This window comes from Paramisgurnus dabryanus, chromosome 16 (genome assembly GCF_030506205.2).
Source record: "Paramisgurnus dabryanus chromosome 16, PD_genome_1.1, whole genome shotgun sequence".
Lineage (NCBI taxonomy): Eukaryota > Metazoa > Chordata > Actinopteri > Cypriniformes > Cobitidae > Paramisgurnus > Paramisgurnus dabryanus.
This window is the reverse complement of record NC_133352.1, coordinates 1,530,711-1,542,967: the sequence shown is the minus strand read 5'-3', so window position 1 is coordinate 1,542,967 and position 12,257 is coordinate 1,530,711. Positions and strand designations below refer to the sequence as shown.

Below are 12,257 nucleotides of genomic sequence, written 5' to 3'. Positions count from 1 at the left end.
TTTTCGCACTGAATCGCACAATATTCAAGCAAACATTTGCAAACAAAGTTTTGCTAGACAAAATGGATTGCGCCATACCACAAGTTATAAGTGCTTATGTGCCAGCTGAGCTGATAGCGAAATATAAAGCTATAATAATAAGAAAATGACGTTAACATCAAATTGCTATGATGATGCAGATGCATGTAAATGCCCGACGATAACGGAGGCATTAACGTGAAATGATAGTCCGGATCAATGCTTAACGTAAATGAGAAAGAAAAATATCTTTCCTGAGCTGTTAATAGTGGAAGCCAATGAAACTACGAGGGTTCTTTGGCCGAGGATCCATCTCATTAAGGTCGAATTTGCTTTTATTTTCCCTCCGGCACCGTTGCGAGATAACTTTCTTTTTTGAAACACGTATCGCTGTTTGAGCGCCTTGCTATCTAAAATAGAGCTGTAATCGGGGCTTAAAAGTTAGGCCTGAAATGACCAGAGCCTGACAGAATGCAGCCCGAACCCGAAAGCACATTTAGATTGACAGCTTTTTAAAAGCCCGAAAAATGTGCGCACGCAAACAGCTTTTATCAAGAATGAGTAATTTACACATGTTTTACCATTATTTATTAATGACTAACTGGGCTACACGTCACTTGGAAGTTGAAACAAAGGAAAAAATAAGTCATCTGTATTCTGTAACATCGTAACATCTCGTTCTAAATAGACATATGCAATACATTATAAATAGGCCAACATGCCAATAAAAACAATAATTTCTTAACGAATTAAATTAAGATAATACATTCTGAATAAGATGGTTATTTGGGAATAACGAAATTAAGATAAAGGTTCCGTGGGATTTGCTTCGGCACTTTCTTTAATGCCAACATTAGTCTATATCCTCTGTCTAAATTATGTATTTAGTTATACATAAAAAAACCTTTACTCACCAAGATTAGGCTACATTTTTGTTGAGGAAATTATTAAATCCACTGTAAATGGCTTAAGCGCGGTCCTGCGCTTACTGATAGAGCATCCAGCAACATTGAACCTGACCGCTCATTTACCGTGCAAAGGCGGAGCACGAGCCCGTGTAAAATGTTAGAAATGAAGCCCGAATCCGACCGAACCCATCGGGTTCGGGCAAAGATCTTCAGCTCTAAAATATCCGTTATTTTCTCTGGTAAATTGAATTTTAAATGAATCTCGTCTCGTCGTTTGTCCACTTACATCTGACTTTGTTGACACACGCCATGTGTGCCACCAGAGCGGACCTAAAACTTTTTTCTTTGTTTTGTGTGTGGGTTGCAACCATAAAATGACCTAAACCTTAATCTCAAATCATTATTTATTTGGCAAATAACATTTCCATCAGCGTTTACCGCATAAGCCATATATCGATCAAGATAAAATCCGATGAGATCGAACGTATTTCTTTTGAGTCGATATTCATGAAATTCAATCGAATTTTACTGTTTCCATAAGGCATTTTTCATTCGATATCACTTAATTCGGATAAAAACATGTGGATGGAAACATGGCTAGTGAAGTCACTGAGTGGAGCCAGGACATCCCTTACTATTTCTAAAGTAGTCATGTCTGTGTCCCTGGGCATCAGGTGCCACCAGGGCTGGACTGGGACAAAAAATTGGCCCTGGCATTTTGGCCCAGACCGGCCCACTACATAGGATCCCAAATCTCTGTGCAAACTTGACTACCAACTCCACACAATGATTAAAGGGACACAAGGCAGCATTTTTATGTTAATAAATCATCTTTGTAAGTCGGTATATGGTTAAATGACTCATTACATGACGAATGAAGACTCTCTCGCCCGCCCCTACCGTCTGTAGGAAGAATACCCCACTTGCAAGTTCGCTGTATCCGACCCGGTGTCCTTCAGTCTCGTATAGTCTTAGATATAGAACGCATTTACTCCCAGACACTAGGGGGAGCTAGTAGAGAAATAATACTCAGACTTGCCTTGTGTGCCTTTAAGTAGAAAAGTATAAGAGCTGACACATGACATTACAAAAATGTAAGCGCTGTAAAAGGCTTTGCAGGTTTTAAAAATAATAGTATTAGCCAGTGAGTGCACAATGTTTAAACTAACCATTCTGAACACCTTATGATAACACCAAGACCTGATAAATGTTACAATGAAGTCGCACTCTTGTGGCTGAGTCCCATTACAGTGTGTGCAGAATATTTTGATCACTTTTTTTCTGAACACCTGTTACCAATTCCAAAACACAGTAATTTTAATAACCAACATTAATTCTGTATATATTTTTTCCTTTTATCCTATTTAATGCCCTTGCTGCCCGAATCAGGATTTCTTGTATACCTCAATTTTGCAATTTCCATGCATGGCATCTTTGTTATGGACATCAAATAATGAATTTCCAGTGTGTGTGTTAAAAGTTTTTTGGCCCATTTTAAATGAAAAGAAAATGTGCCTAATAATTCTGCACACTTGAATATAAGGTGTTTTTTTCTCCAGCCAGACATCATTAACAATAATGTATTACTTATAAATGCCTTATTTACAAAATGAATGGTAGTTATTAAGATTAATTTGGTTTGGAATTAGTAAAATATGTTTGATAAAAACTGTGATCAAAAGTTTTATGTAGCTACCTAATAATTCTGCCCACACTGTGTTTTATTGCAGTGTAATCACTGTCATTTTGCAAACAGCCATTGGTCTATCACTTGTGTTTTTGACTGCGTTTTATCAAGAGGATATCTAACAACAGTGTTTTAGATGCAGTTCTGCTTACCACACGTCCACTCGGTTCTCAGTCGTCTGTTATTTTGACAGACGCACACTGACGCTGCATGCTTCATAAAATGCCCTAAAAGTTGTGATTGGGCTAGCCAAATGTCAAATAAAAAAGAACCAATGGGCTGCTGATTAGGTGTCTCCTGGGCCGGTCTGTTGGGGAAAAAAATCTTACGCTAACTTTTTTGGAAAATGCGATACATTGCCACCGCACCTTTTAGCGCCATTAATGAATTACATTAAAACAAAGAAAGAAAGCAACGGGCTGCGTTGCGCGATGTACAAGTGTTATGGGCTGGTCAGACAAAAATAGTGTCAGATGTATGTTACATCTGTATGATACTCGCTCTCTGTTTCTTGTGTCAGATCATCGCTCTGTCCATCTGACACAAGAAACAGAGGGGTGGAGCTTGTTAAGAGATGATTGGGCAAGCCCAGTGTCAGTATGGAAAATGAACCAATGGGCCGCTGTCCCTGCTTTATGGGCCGGTCGTTGGCCAATAAAAAAAATAATCATATTATATTCACCGGCCCCCAAGGACGTCGACCCACCGGGCATTTGCCCGGTGTGCCAGATTACCAGTCCAGCACTGGGTGCCACTTCTTCCGGTCCTCAGCCAAAACAGCAGAGACAGCTTGCTGCTGCTCACAAAATCGAAATTAATTTATGTTGTGGCAGGTTTAAAGACTTTTGTTTGTCTTTGAGCAGTCTAGACATCTTGTTTGATCTGGAAAAGCCTGACACAGTCTTACGGAGCTTCGAAAGACACGATCAATATCTATGGCTTTGTTCACTGCCAAATGCAGATTGTGCCCAAAACAGGGTATCCAGGGATATGAAAGCCTTGCGGTTGTTTGACTCATTATCTGTTGTAAATCCAGCCAAATTGGCCATATCTAGCCCCCAGGAATCTGTGATCATTTCCTCCAAGGCTTCCTTTAAAGTGTCTGCTGTGTGATCAGAATACAATGCAGAGCACCATAATCACCAGGACTGCATCTCCCAGGACTGCATAATGAACTGGACTGTTACTGCCATGTAAGTGTCCACAGTTCTGCTGGTCCAGAGATCGGTGGTGCAGGAGAAAAATGTATTTGGTGTAGGCCTAAGTTGTGCACTGATTATCGATCTTGTTTCATTGTACATCTTGGGAATTTCATTGTACATGAAAAAATTCCTGGATGGGATGTCATACCTTTTGTCGAGATTATTCATAAGGTTTCTGAACCCAGCTTTTACCACTATATAAACTGGCACTTGATCCAGACAGATGAATTCTGCTACTGCCCTGTTAAGGCGTTTTACCTCCTTGGACTCCTTGGGGTACTTGTTGTGCTGCTCAAACATAGCTTGGAGGGTTGGCTGCTGCCTTTGAGGAGTTGCTCTTTTTCAGAGCCTGTGGCTGCAGACATCTGTAGCGGAAGTAAATGGAAATATAAAAAAATATGAACAGTGATTATATAAAACAATGTTTCTGAATTCAGAAAATTAAATATAAATAATATCAATTTAAGTAATGGCATTCAAGGTAAAAGGCAATAAAATTTTGTAGCAATATCTCAGATATTCTAATTTTCAGTTGTGCAACCTTTCCTTTTATATTAAACGTATGAACAAAATATTAATTATCAAATCATAAATAACAAATTAAAGCAAAGACATTCAGTAAAAAAAAACTTATTTAGCTGCATTATCTCTTATCAAACAAATAAAATATTATGGTGATAAATTTGTCATAACAGAGGACCTAAATAGTTTATGTGATAGTAACAATAACTTGTGACTAACTTAACATCTCTATATGCAGTGGTTATAGTAATAACTGCTAACATTCACTTAACCATAACATTACCATAATTAATAGGAAATAATGAGCCTAAATAATAACCTAATGTTATTTAATCTGTGATATATGGATTAATATAGGCTAATGTATCCTACCGTGGCCTGGAAAGGCAAAAATAAATTACAATGGTAAATTACTTATTTACAATATTAAAAACAAATTTACAAGTTTTTTTTTACAAATTTACAAGTTTTTTTTAACAAATTTACAAGTTTTTTTTTAACACATTTACAATGAGTGAATAAATGTACAAGTTTTCTTAACAAATTTACAATGATTGAACAAATTTACAAGTTTTTTAAACAAATTTACATGTTTTTTAACATATTTACAATGAGTGAACAAATGTACATGTTTTTTAACAAATTTACAATGAGTGAACAAATTTACACGTTTTTTTAAAAATTTACAAGTGTTCAAACAAATTTACAATGAGCGAACAAAATTACAAGTTTTAAAACAAATTTACGTTTATTACGGAAAGGGTAGGTACAATACGCTGACGTCACGCATCTGAGCCTCCGGTGGGAGGAAACCCGGAAGTATCGCCGTGAATCACATGAGAGTTGTGAATGCGATGTTGTGTATTAGGCTGTACATAATATTAACGGAAAGAGAGTGATAATATATAACCTTTCATCGCTTCCGAAGTGACTAAAAGGGATATTGGACCTTATTTTCAGGTAAGTGAAATAGTTTTAGTTAGCTAACGCTAGCTTTCCAAGTTGCACACGTTTTGGATGGCAGTTATCAAAATAATTCACTGACTTTCTCATTAGATTACAGACAACACGAGAGGGTGCTTCAAACTTTTTGGACTGCATTGTTCGTTCGCTCCCGGGGTTACATAGACTGAAACGGGGAAGCGTGACGAGTTTGTTTACATGGTGCTGTAAACTCCAACCCAGGAGGACACTATCAGAGGAATCACAGGGATAACATGGTGTGATTTTTTTTGTCAAAACCAGAACTGACTTCCGAATCCACCTGGAACGCATTTACTTTGATGGAGATGTGGGCGGAGGCTAAACCCTCCAAATAGTATATTTAGAGAAATGGAAGTCAGTAAAAATTAAGTTGGACTCGTTTTTTAACTACTGGCTGCTTAACACATGCTTATAAACCCAGGAATAGCACACACACTTCTAACAGACATGCAATGCACACATTAGATACGTGTTAAGTAAATAACTGTACAGTTTTAGAACAACTCATTTCTACATTAAAGAAACTTAATTTCACTCATTGTTCAAAATATAGTTTTATTTATAAATGAACTTCAATGTATATTGTCTCAAGTATGAAAAAATATATATGTACATTTTTAGAACCAAACATATTTACATTAAAAGCCAGTAGGGATGCACCGATCCGATATTCTGGATCGGTATCGGGGCCGATCCGGCCTTTTTTGCTGGATCGGGTATCGGACTAACAGGACCGATCCAATTCCGATACTGCACGTCACCCATGGTTGTCACTGACAAGCGATTAAAACGACCAAGTATTATAAGAGCACCATAAACGTTTTTATGCACTATAATCAAAGTCATCTTACACTCAATAGCTTCATGTGAAGGAACAAACGCACATTTAAGATATTAATGTTCACAGAAACGCTGTAACTTACTTGCAAACTGAGTTAATCCACTGGTGAGAAGCAGACGGATGAAAACGCGTCATTCAACACACGCAGACACACAAGATAACTGTAACGTTAGGCTTTATTAAAGATCTGATTTTATAAAGTCTCAGTAAGCTGTTGGATGGATGCAATTCAGTATGTGCTGAGTTAATGCACAGGTGAAGCGGACGGATGAAACGCGTCATTCAACACACGAACACACACAATAACTGTAGGCTGTTTTAAAGATCTGATTTTATAAAGTCTCAGTAAGCTGTTGGATGGATGCAATTCAGTATGTGCTGAGTTAATGCACAGGTGAAGCGGACGGATGAAACGCGCCATTCAACACACGAACACACAAAATAACTGTAGGCTGTTTTAAAGATCTGATTTTATAAAGTCTCCGCAAACTGTTGGATGGATGCAATTCAGTATGTGCTGAGCACACGATGCATCTAATCTCTTTGGGTTTTATTAGTTATGAACGTAACTTTCCTTTGCGGAGCGAGGATTCCCATGTGAGGATGCTTCTAGAGCATCAATGCTGCACCCAGGAAGCGCAGTATGATTTAGACGCACTCACTATGATTTAGGCGCATCAATTCTGCACCCGAAATGTGCATAAAAGGTCCGGTTAAGTGCATAATTCCCAAAATAACCATCTGCACACTAAAGCTTTTTTACTGTGACTTTTTGCGCAAATAAGGAAAATATATTTAGCATACTTATTTGATCAAACGTGTCTATTTTATTTTCTCCTAAACACTGCCATGGTTAATAATTACTTATGTTCTTGTAACTTGTAAATCATTTTAAATTATTGGTTTTTACATTTAAAAGTATAATTATATATAATATAATTATATTATGCTAGATTTAGCAGAAAGCACTATACACATTTATATAGTGTGTGTGTGGGTGTGCATGTGTGTCTGTGAGTAATTTAAATTGTTCAAGAAAAATACAGTAGTATCGGATCGGCAGATATCGGAATCGGCCGATACTCAGAATTCGGGTATCGGAATCGGATCGGAGATGGAAAAAGTGGTATCGGTGCATCCCTAAAAGCCAGTGGGTACTAACACACTTTTTTACACAGGGCCATGTAGTTTTGATAAAAACCTTCATTTAAAAAATGCATGTTGTGTTCACTTGGGTTTTATTTTTTGACTAATATTTGAATTTGTTTGATGATCTGAAACATTAAAGTGTGACAAATATGCAATAATAACATGGGAAATCTGGATGGGGGCTAACACCTTTTCACACCACTGTATATACATTTGTTCCAATGTATATTTTCTATCTACTGTACAAATTGTAACAATAAAGCAAAGTAAAAACATTTAAATGAAAAACGTTTGTTTTTGGGATTAAAGTAATTTTCACCCAAGATATAGATGGTTTGTTTTTTCACTGGAACAGATTTGGAGAAATTAAGCATTACATTGCTTACAATGGGATCCTCTGCAGTGAATGGGTGCCGTGAGAATGAGAGTATTTAACACAAACTATGATTGTGTTTATGGTGTGCAATATAGCGTGTGTTCATGTTTTGTGTGTAAAAAAAGACAATATTTTTCACATACTCTCTAGCGCTGTTTTTACTTTACTAAAAACGAGCTGATGTCTTCCTTGTTCTATAAAGTCCCTCCTTCAGAAATACCTATCGAGTTCTGATTATGTAGTTTGTTTAGTGTGCTGTGATTCAACAGCAGCTTAGTAGAGCCACTTGAGTTTAGCTGGCGACTGACATATTCCAGTGGGCAGAGGTTAGTAAAAAACTCTTCTTTGGATGTCATTCAATGGAGAAGTAGAGGGCTGTAGTCCAAACTGGCCGTTTGCTATAGGCTTTGAAAGGGAAATTCTATTAAAGAAAATATATCGCTTGGTATAGAATTTTGAGCTTTATAATTTTACAGATATTATTTATGCTCTAACAGCAACATTACACACCAACTAAAGTTTAAAAAATGGGATCAGGATAAACGGGACCTTTAAACCTTACAGCTAAATCTGTGGCAGAGAAACAAGAAAAAATGATCCAAGACACAAATGTTGCGATAATCTTCCATAATAGGAGATGTTTCCAGGTAACCATAGTCTTGCAATGCCCCAGAACCACTGTTAGATCTGTGTATTGAGATAGAGGAGAAAATTACATGTAAAAAAAGAAAGATCAATGAAGTCATGAGATTTATTTGTTCTAATTTTCATCAATGAATTACATGCTTAATTTTTTTTCTGCTCAGGAAACGAATGGTGGTCCTCCTCTTCTTCCTTTAGTGTTTCAATATCACAGACACTGGAAATTAACATAATCATGATTTCAGTCTTGGCAGTCTATCTATCTATCTATCTATCTATCTATCTATCTATCTATCTATCTATCTATCTATCTATCTATCTATCTATCTATCTATCTGACATAAATGACAGTTTGCTTAGGCAACATTAGAGTTTTTGTAATATGATAAAACATTACAATACTGTCACACTCAGAGAGGTTTAAATGATTAAATGAAAATATAATTTATAGTATAAATATAGGTAATTTTAACAAATCGTCTCATTAGTCACTACATAAAATCCTAATCTTTTAAAGATTATTCAGATTATATCATCGAACAAGTTAACGCACCCTTGATTCCTTTGAAGTGTCCTCCTGGGTTGAAGTTTACAGCACCATGTAAACAAACTCGTCACACTTCCTCGTTTCAGTCTATGTAACCCCGGGAGCGAACAAACAATGCAGTCCTGATTAAAAAGTTTGAAGCACCCTCTCGTGTTGTCTGTAATCTAATGAGAAAGTCAGTGAATTATTTTGATAACTGCCATCCAAAACGTGTGCAACTTCGACAGCTAGCGTTAGCTAACTAAAACTATTTCACTTACCTGAAAATAAGGTCCAATATCCCTTTTAGTCACTTCGGAAGCGATGAAAGGTTATATATTATCACTCTCTTTCCGTTAATATTATGTACAGCCTAATACACAACATCGCATTCACAACTCTCATGTGATTCACGGCGATACTTCCGGGTTTCCTCCCACCGGAGGCTCAGATGCGTGACGTCAGCGTATTGTACCTACCCTTTCCGTAATAAACGTAAATTTGTTTTAAAACTTGTAATTTTGTTCGCTCATTGTAAATTTGTTTGAACACTTGTAAATTTAAAAAAAAAACGTGTAAATTTGTTCACTCATTGTAAATTTGTTAAAAAACATGTACATTTGTTCACTCATTGTAAATATGTTAAAAAACATGTAAATTTGTTTAAAAAACTTGTAAATTTGTTCAATCATTGTAAATTTGTTTAGAAAACTTGTACATTTATTCACTCATTGTAAATGTGTTAAAAAAACTTGTAAATTTGTTAAAAAAATTATAAATTTGTACAAAATGAAATAATAATTTATTGAAAATGAAAGTGCTCTTTAAATGCTTTAATATAATAACCTAATATAAATAAATCATTGACAAAGACAAACATGCACATACTCTGTATATAATCATATAGCTTATAGATCATTTTAGCTTATGTTTTGTTTGCTTTATTTTAGCAGCTTGCAAATTATTAACGTTATCTATGAAAGTTTTCAGAGATGTTGAATTAGCCGAAGGCAGGCTATTGATAATATCCATAGTTAGCATACTATTTCAAATAGCCTCGTCAAACTACAGTGGTGCAAAATAGTGACTTGTCACAAAATAAACTTAAACTTATTCTCATTAAACTTAAAGGCATTAACTTGATCATGTTATCTTTCACATACTAACCTGTCGGTCTTTAAACTCCTTGAACAACTCGACGTGCTTGTCGGCCAAGTGTTTTGCCAGGTTTGAGATGTTGGCTCCTTTTGTTTGCAATTGTTTGTAGCACTTACGACAAACAGGTCTTTAATCCTGACTCTAATAACATTTGTTTAAATTCTGCTAATTTGTCGTGTGAATATTATACTGAACAGCAGTTTAACTTTTTGTCTTACTTGTCCCCTACACATTCTGATCAAACCTTGTTCTCCACAATTCATGTGAATGCGCGTAGCTTCCGAGAAAACTTTGATCACTTCAAAATTTTCTTATCTACCTTGTCACACTCTTTCTCAGCTCTAGCATTTACGGAAACATGGCTACATAATGACACATTACACCAGTGGGGAACCTTCAGGGCCTTCTACGCCTTCAGAGAAGGCCTAAAAAAATTAATAAAAAGATTTTTTATTATAATAATACAAATAAATAATATTCAATAAAAATATGTTTTTACATTTTTTAATTTCTATTTAATTCAATTTAATACAATACATGTAATATATTTTCTCTCATCTATGTTCTAACGTTAAGCTTACTGTCAGGTTCATGTCATGAAAGCATCTAATCCAATCAGAATCGTCTGTCTCTATTAAGGCCCGGTTATCTAGCTCATTCATTGGTTAGGACTTCATGAATCCCAGGGAAGGCCAAGCTATGTGTTTTGGTGTGGAGAGTGACGGGCAAATCGACCAATCACGTTTTGATTTCAAGTGGGCGGGCAAAAAACAAAACATTGTAAGCCTTCATGAAGTCCTAAGCATGCAACAAACTGGATGCGAGCTGCCGTAAAACACCAAAGACGAAGATCATAGACCGTTAATATTAATACAGTCTAATGGCCCGAATTTCTGCGGTGAGAGTGGTTGAGGTAAATGGCGGAAAACGTGATTGACGTTGTGGCTGGCTTGATAGGGCTGAGGTAAAAACGAAATTACTTAAGCGCGTACTCGTGAAGAGCACAGATGGGAGAAGCGCGTGCAGAGGAGCCTGTGCATACTTTCTGTAAAAAAAAAAAAAAAAAAATTATACTTTTACTTCCTGACAGTTTCACTTGTTACGTGAGGATAGTAATGACTGACAGACGACGCCGAATTACATACAATATAATTTCCTAACTAAATCTGAGAGAATGCGAAAACATTCAAATATTTTTTACCTCGCTATACCCGATGGGCAGAGCGGAGATACATTTTGGTAGCCTGACAAGAATTCCCAATAGCCCCGGGACCTCGGGCTAGAGATTTTGTGAGCCCTGGATATATTATAACAACAGTTATAAGCCACAAGGAGGTGCACTGAGAACGCAGGGTGCCATATTTACCCTTATGAAAAAGATTAACAAGGTATCCTACAGCTAAATATATATTTCCAAAAAATAAATTAAAGAACATAATTTAAGCTTGTTAAATGCAAATTTACAGAGCCCCTGTCATTACAGAGCAGCCGAATCTGTATTTCTGTTTATCAGTTAGATTAAAGTTAAAGTAATTTTAAACTTTAAAACTGCATTTAAAGGCAGACAATGCCCATTCTGTAATTTAACTTTGCGTGCTCAGAATTTTTACACGTTCACTGTATGATTTAACGAAATACGAATAGCCTAGTATTATGGATGGAGAGGCATTTGCACTTCATTGCATATTTTGAAGGCCCAGCTGAAGTACCCACGGTTCGCCAGTGCATTACACCTCTATAATTTACCACACTAAAATGCTATCCACTCCTGTAGAGAAAGGAAAACAGGAGGAGGTGTTTCTCTGTACGTGTCTGATTCATTTAATTATATTCTCCGAAAGGATTTAAGTAATGCATTGTGATTGGATGCATTTACAGACCGCCTGCGTCAGATATAAATACTTTCATTGATGCACTTGATTCTACCTTAGATATTATTTCTAAGGAAAATAAGCTCTGTTTGTTACACGGTGATTTCAACTTGAATATCTTACATGCTGATCATACTGCTACACATGATTTTCTTAATAGCCTGTATTCTGTAAATTTCTATCTTTTAATTACTAAACCTACCAGAGTTACTACACATTCAGCCTCTCTTATAGATAATATTTTGTTTAACTCGTGTGATTATAAAGTGTCATCAGGGCTGTTATGGTGTGACGTGTCGGACCATTTTCCAGTTTTTCAAATGATACATTCTGCTTCGGGAGCTGGTATTACTAATACTGTGCATGTTAAATA

At 36.2% G+C, this 12,257-nt stretch overlaps 1 long non-coding RNA gene across 1 annotated transcript; it reads right to left on the bottom strand.

Annotated features, from left to right (window-relative positions):
* Window positions 1–7,345: 7,345 nt before the first annotated feature.
* LOC135760854 (uncharacterized) lies at window positions 7,346–9,364 on the bottom strand. Its single transcript, XR_010537612.2, has 4 exons — window positions 9,137–9,364; window positions 8,883–9,040; window positions 8,470–8,546; window positions 7,346–8,374 (listed from the first exon to the last, which is right to left on the bottom strand). It is a non-coding gene; the product is annotated as an uncharacterized lncRNA (long non-coding RNA).
* Between the last annotated feature and the right edge of the window lie 2,893 nt (window positions 9,365–12,257).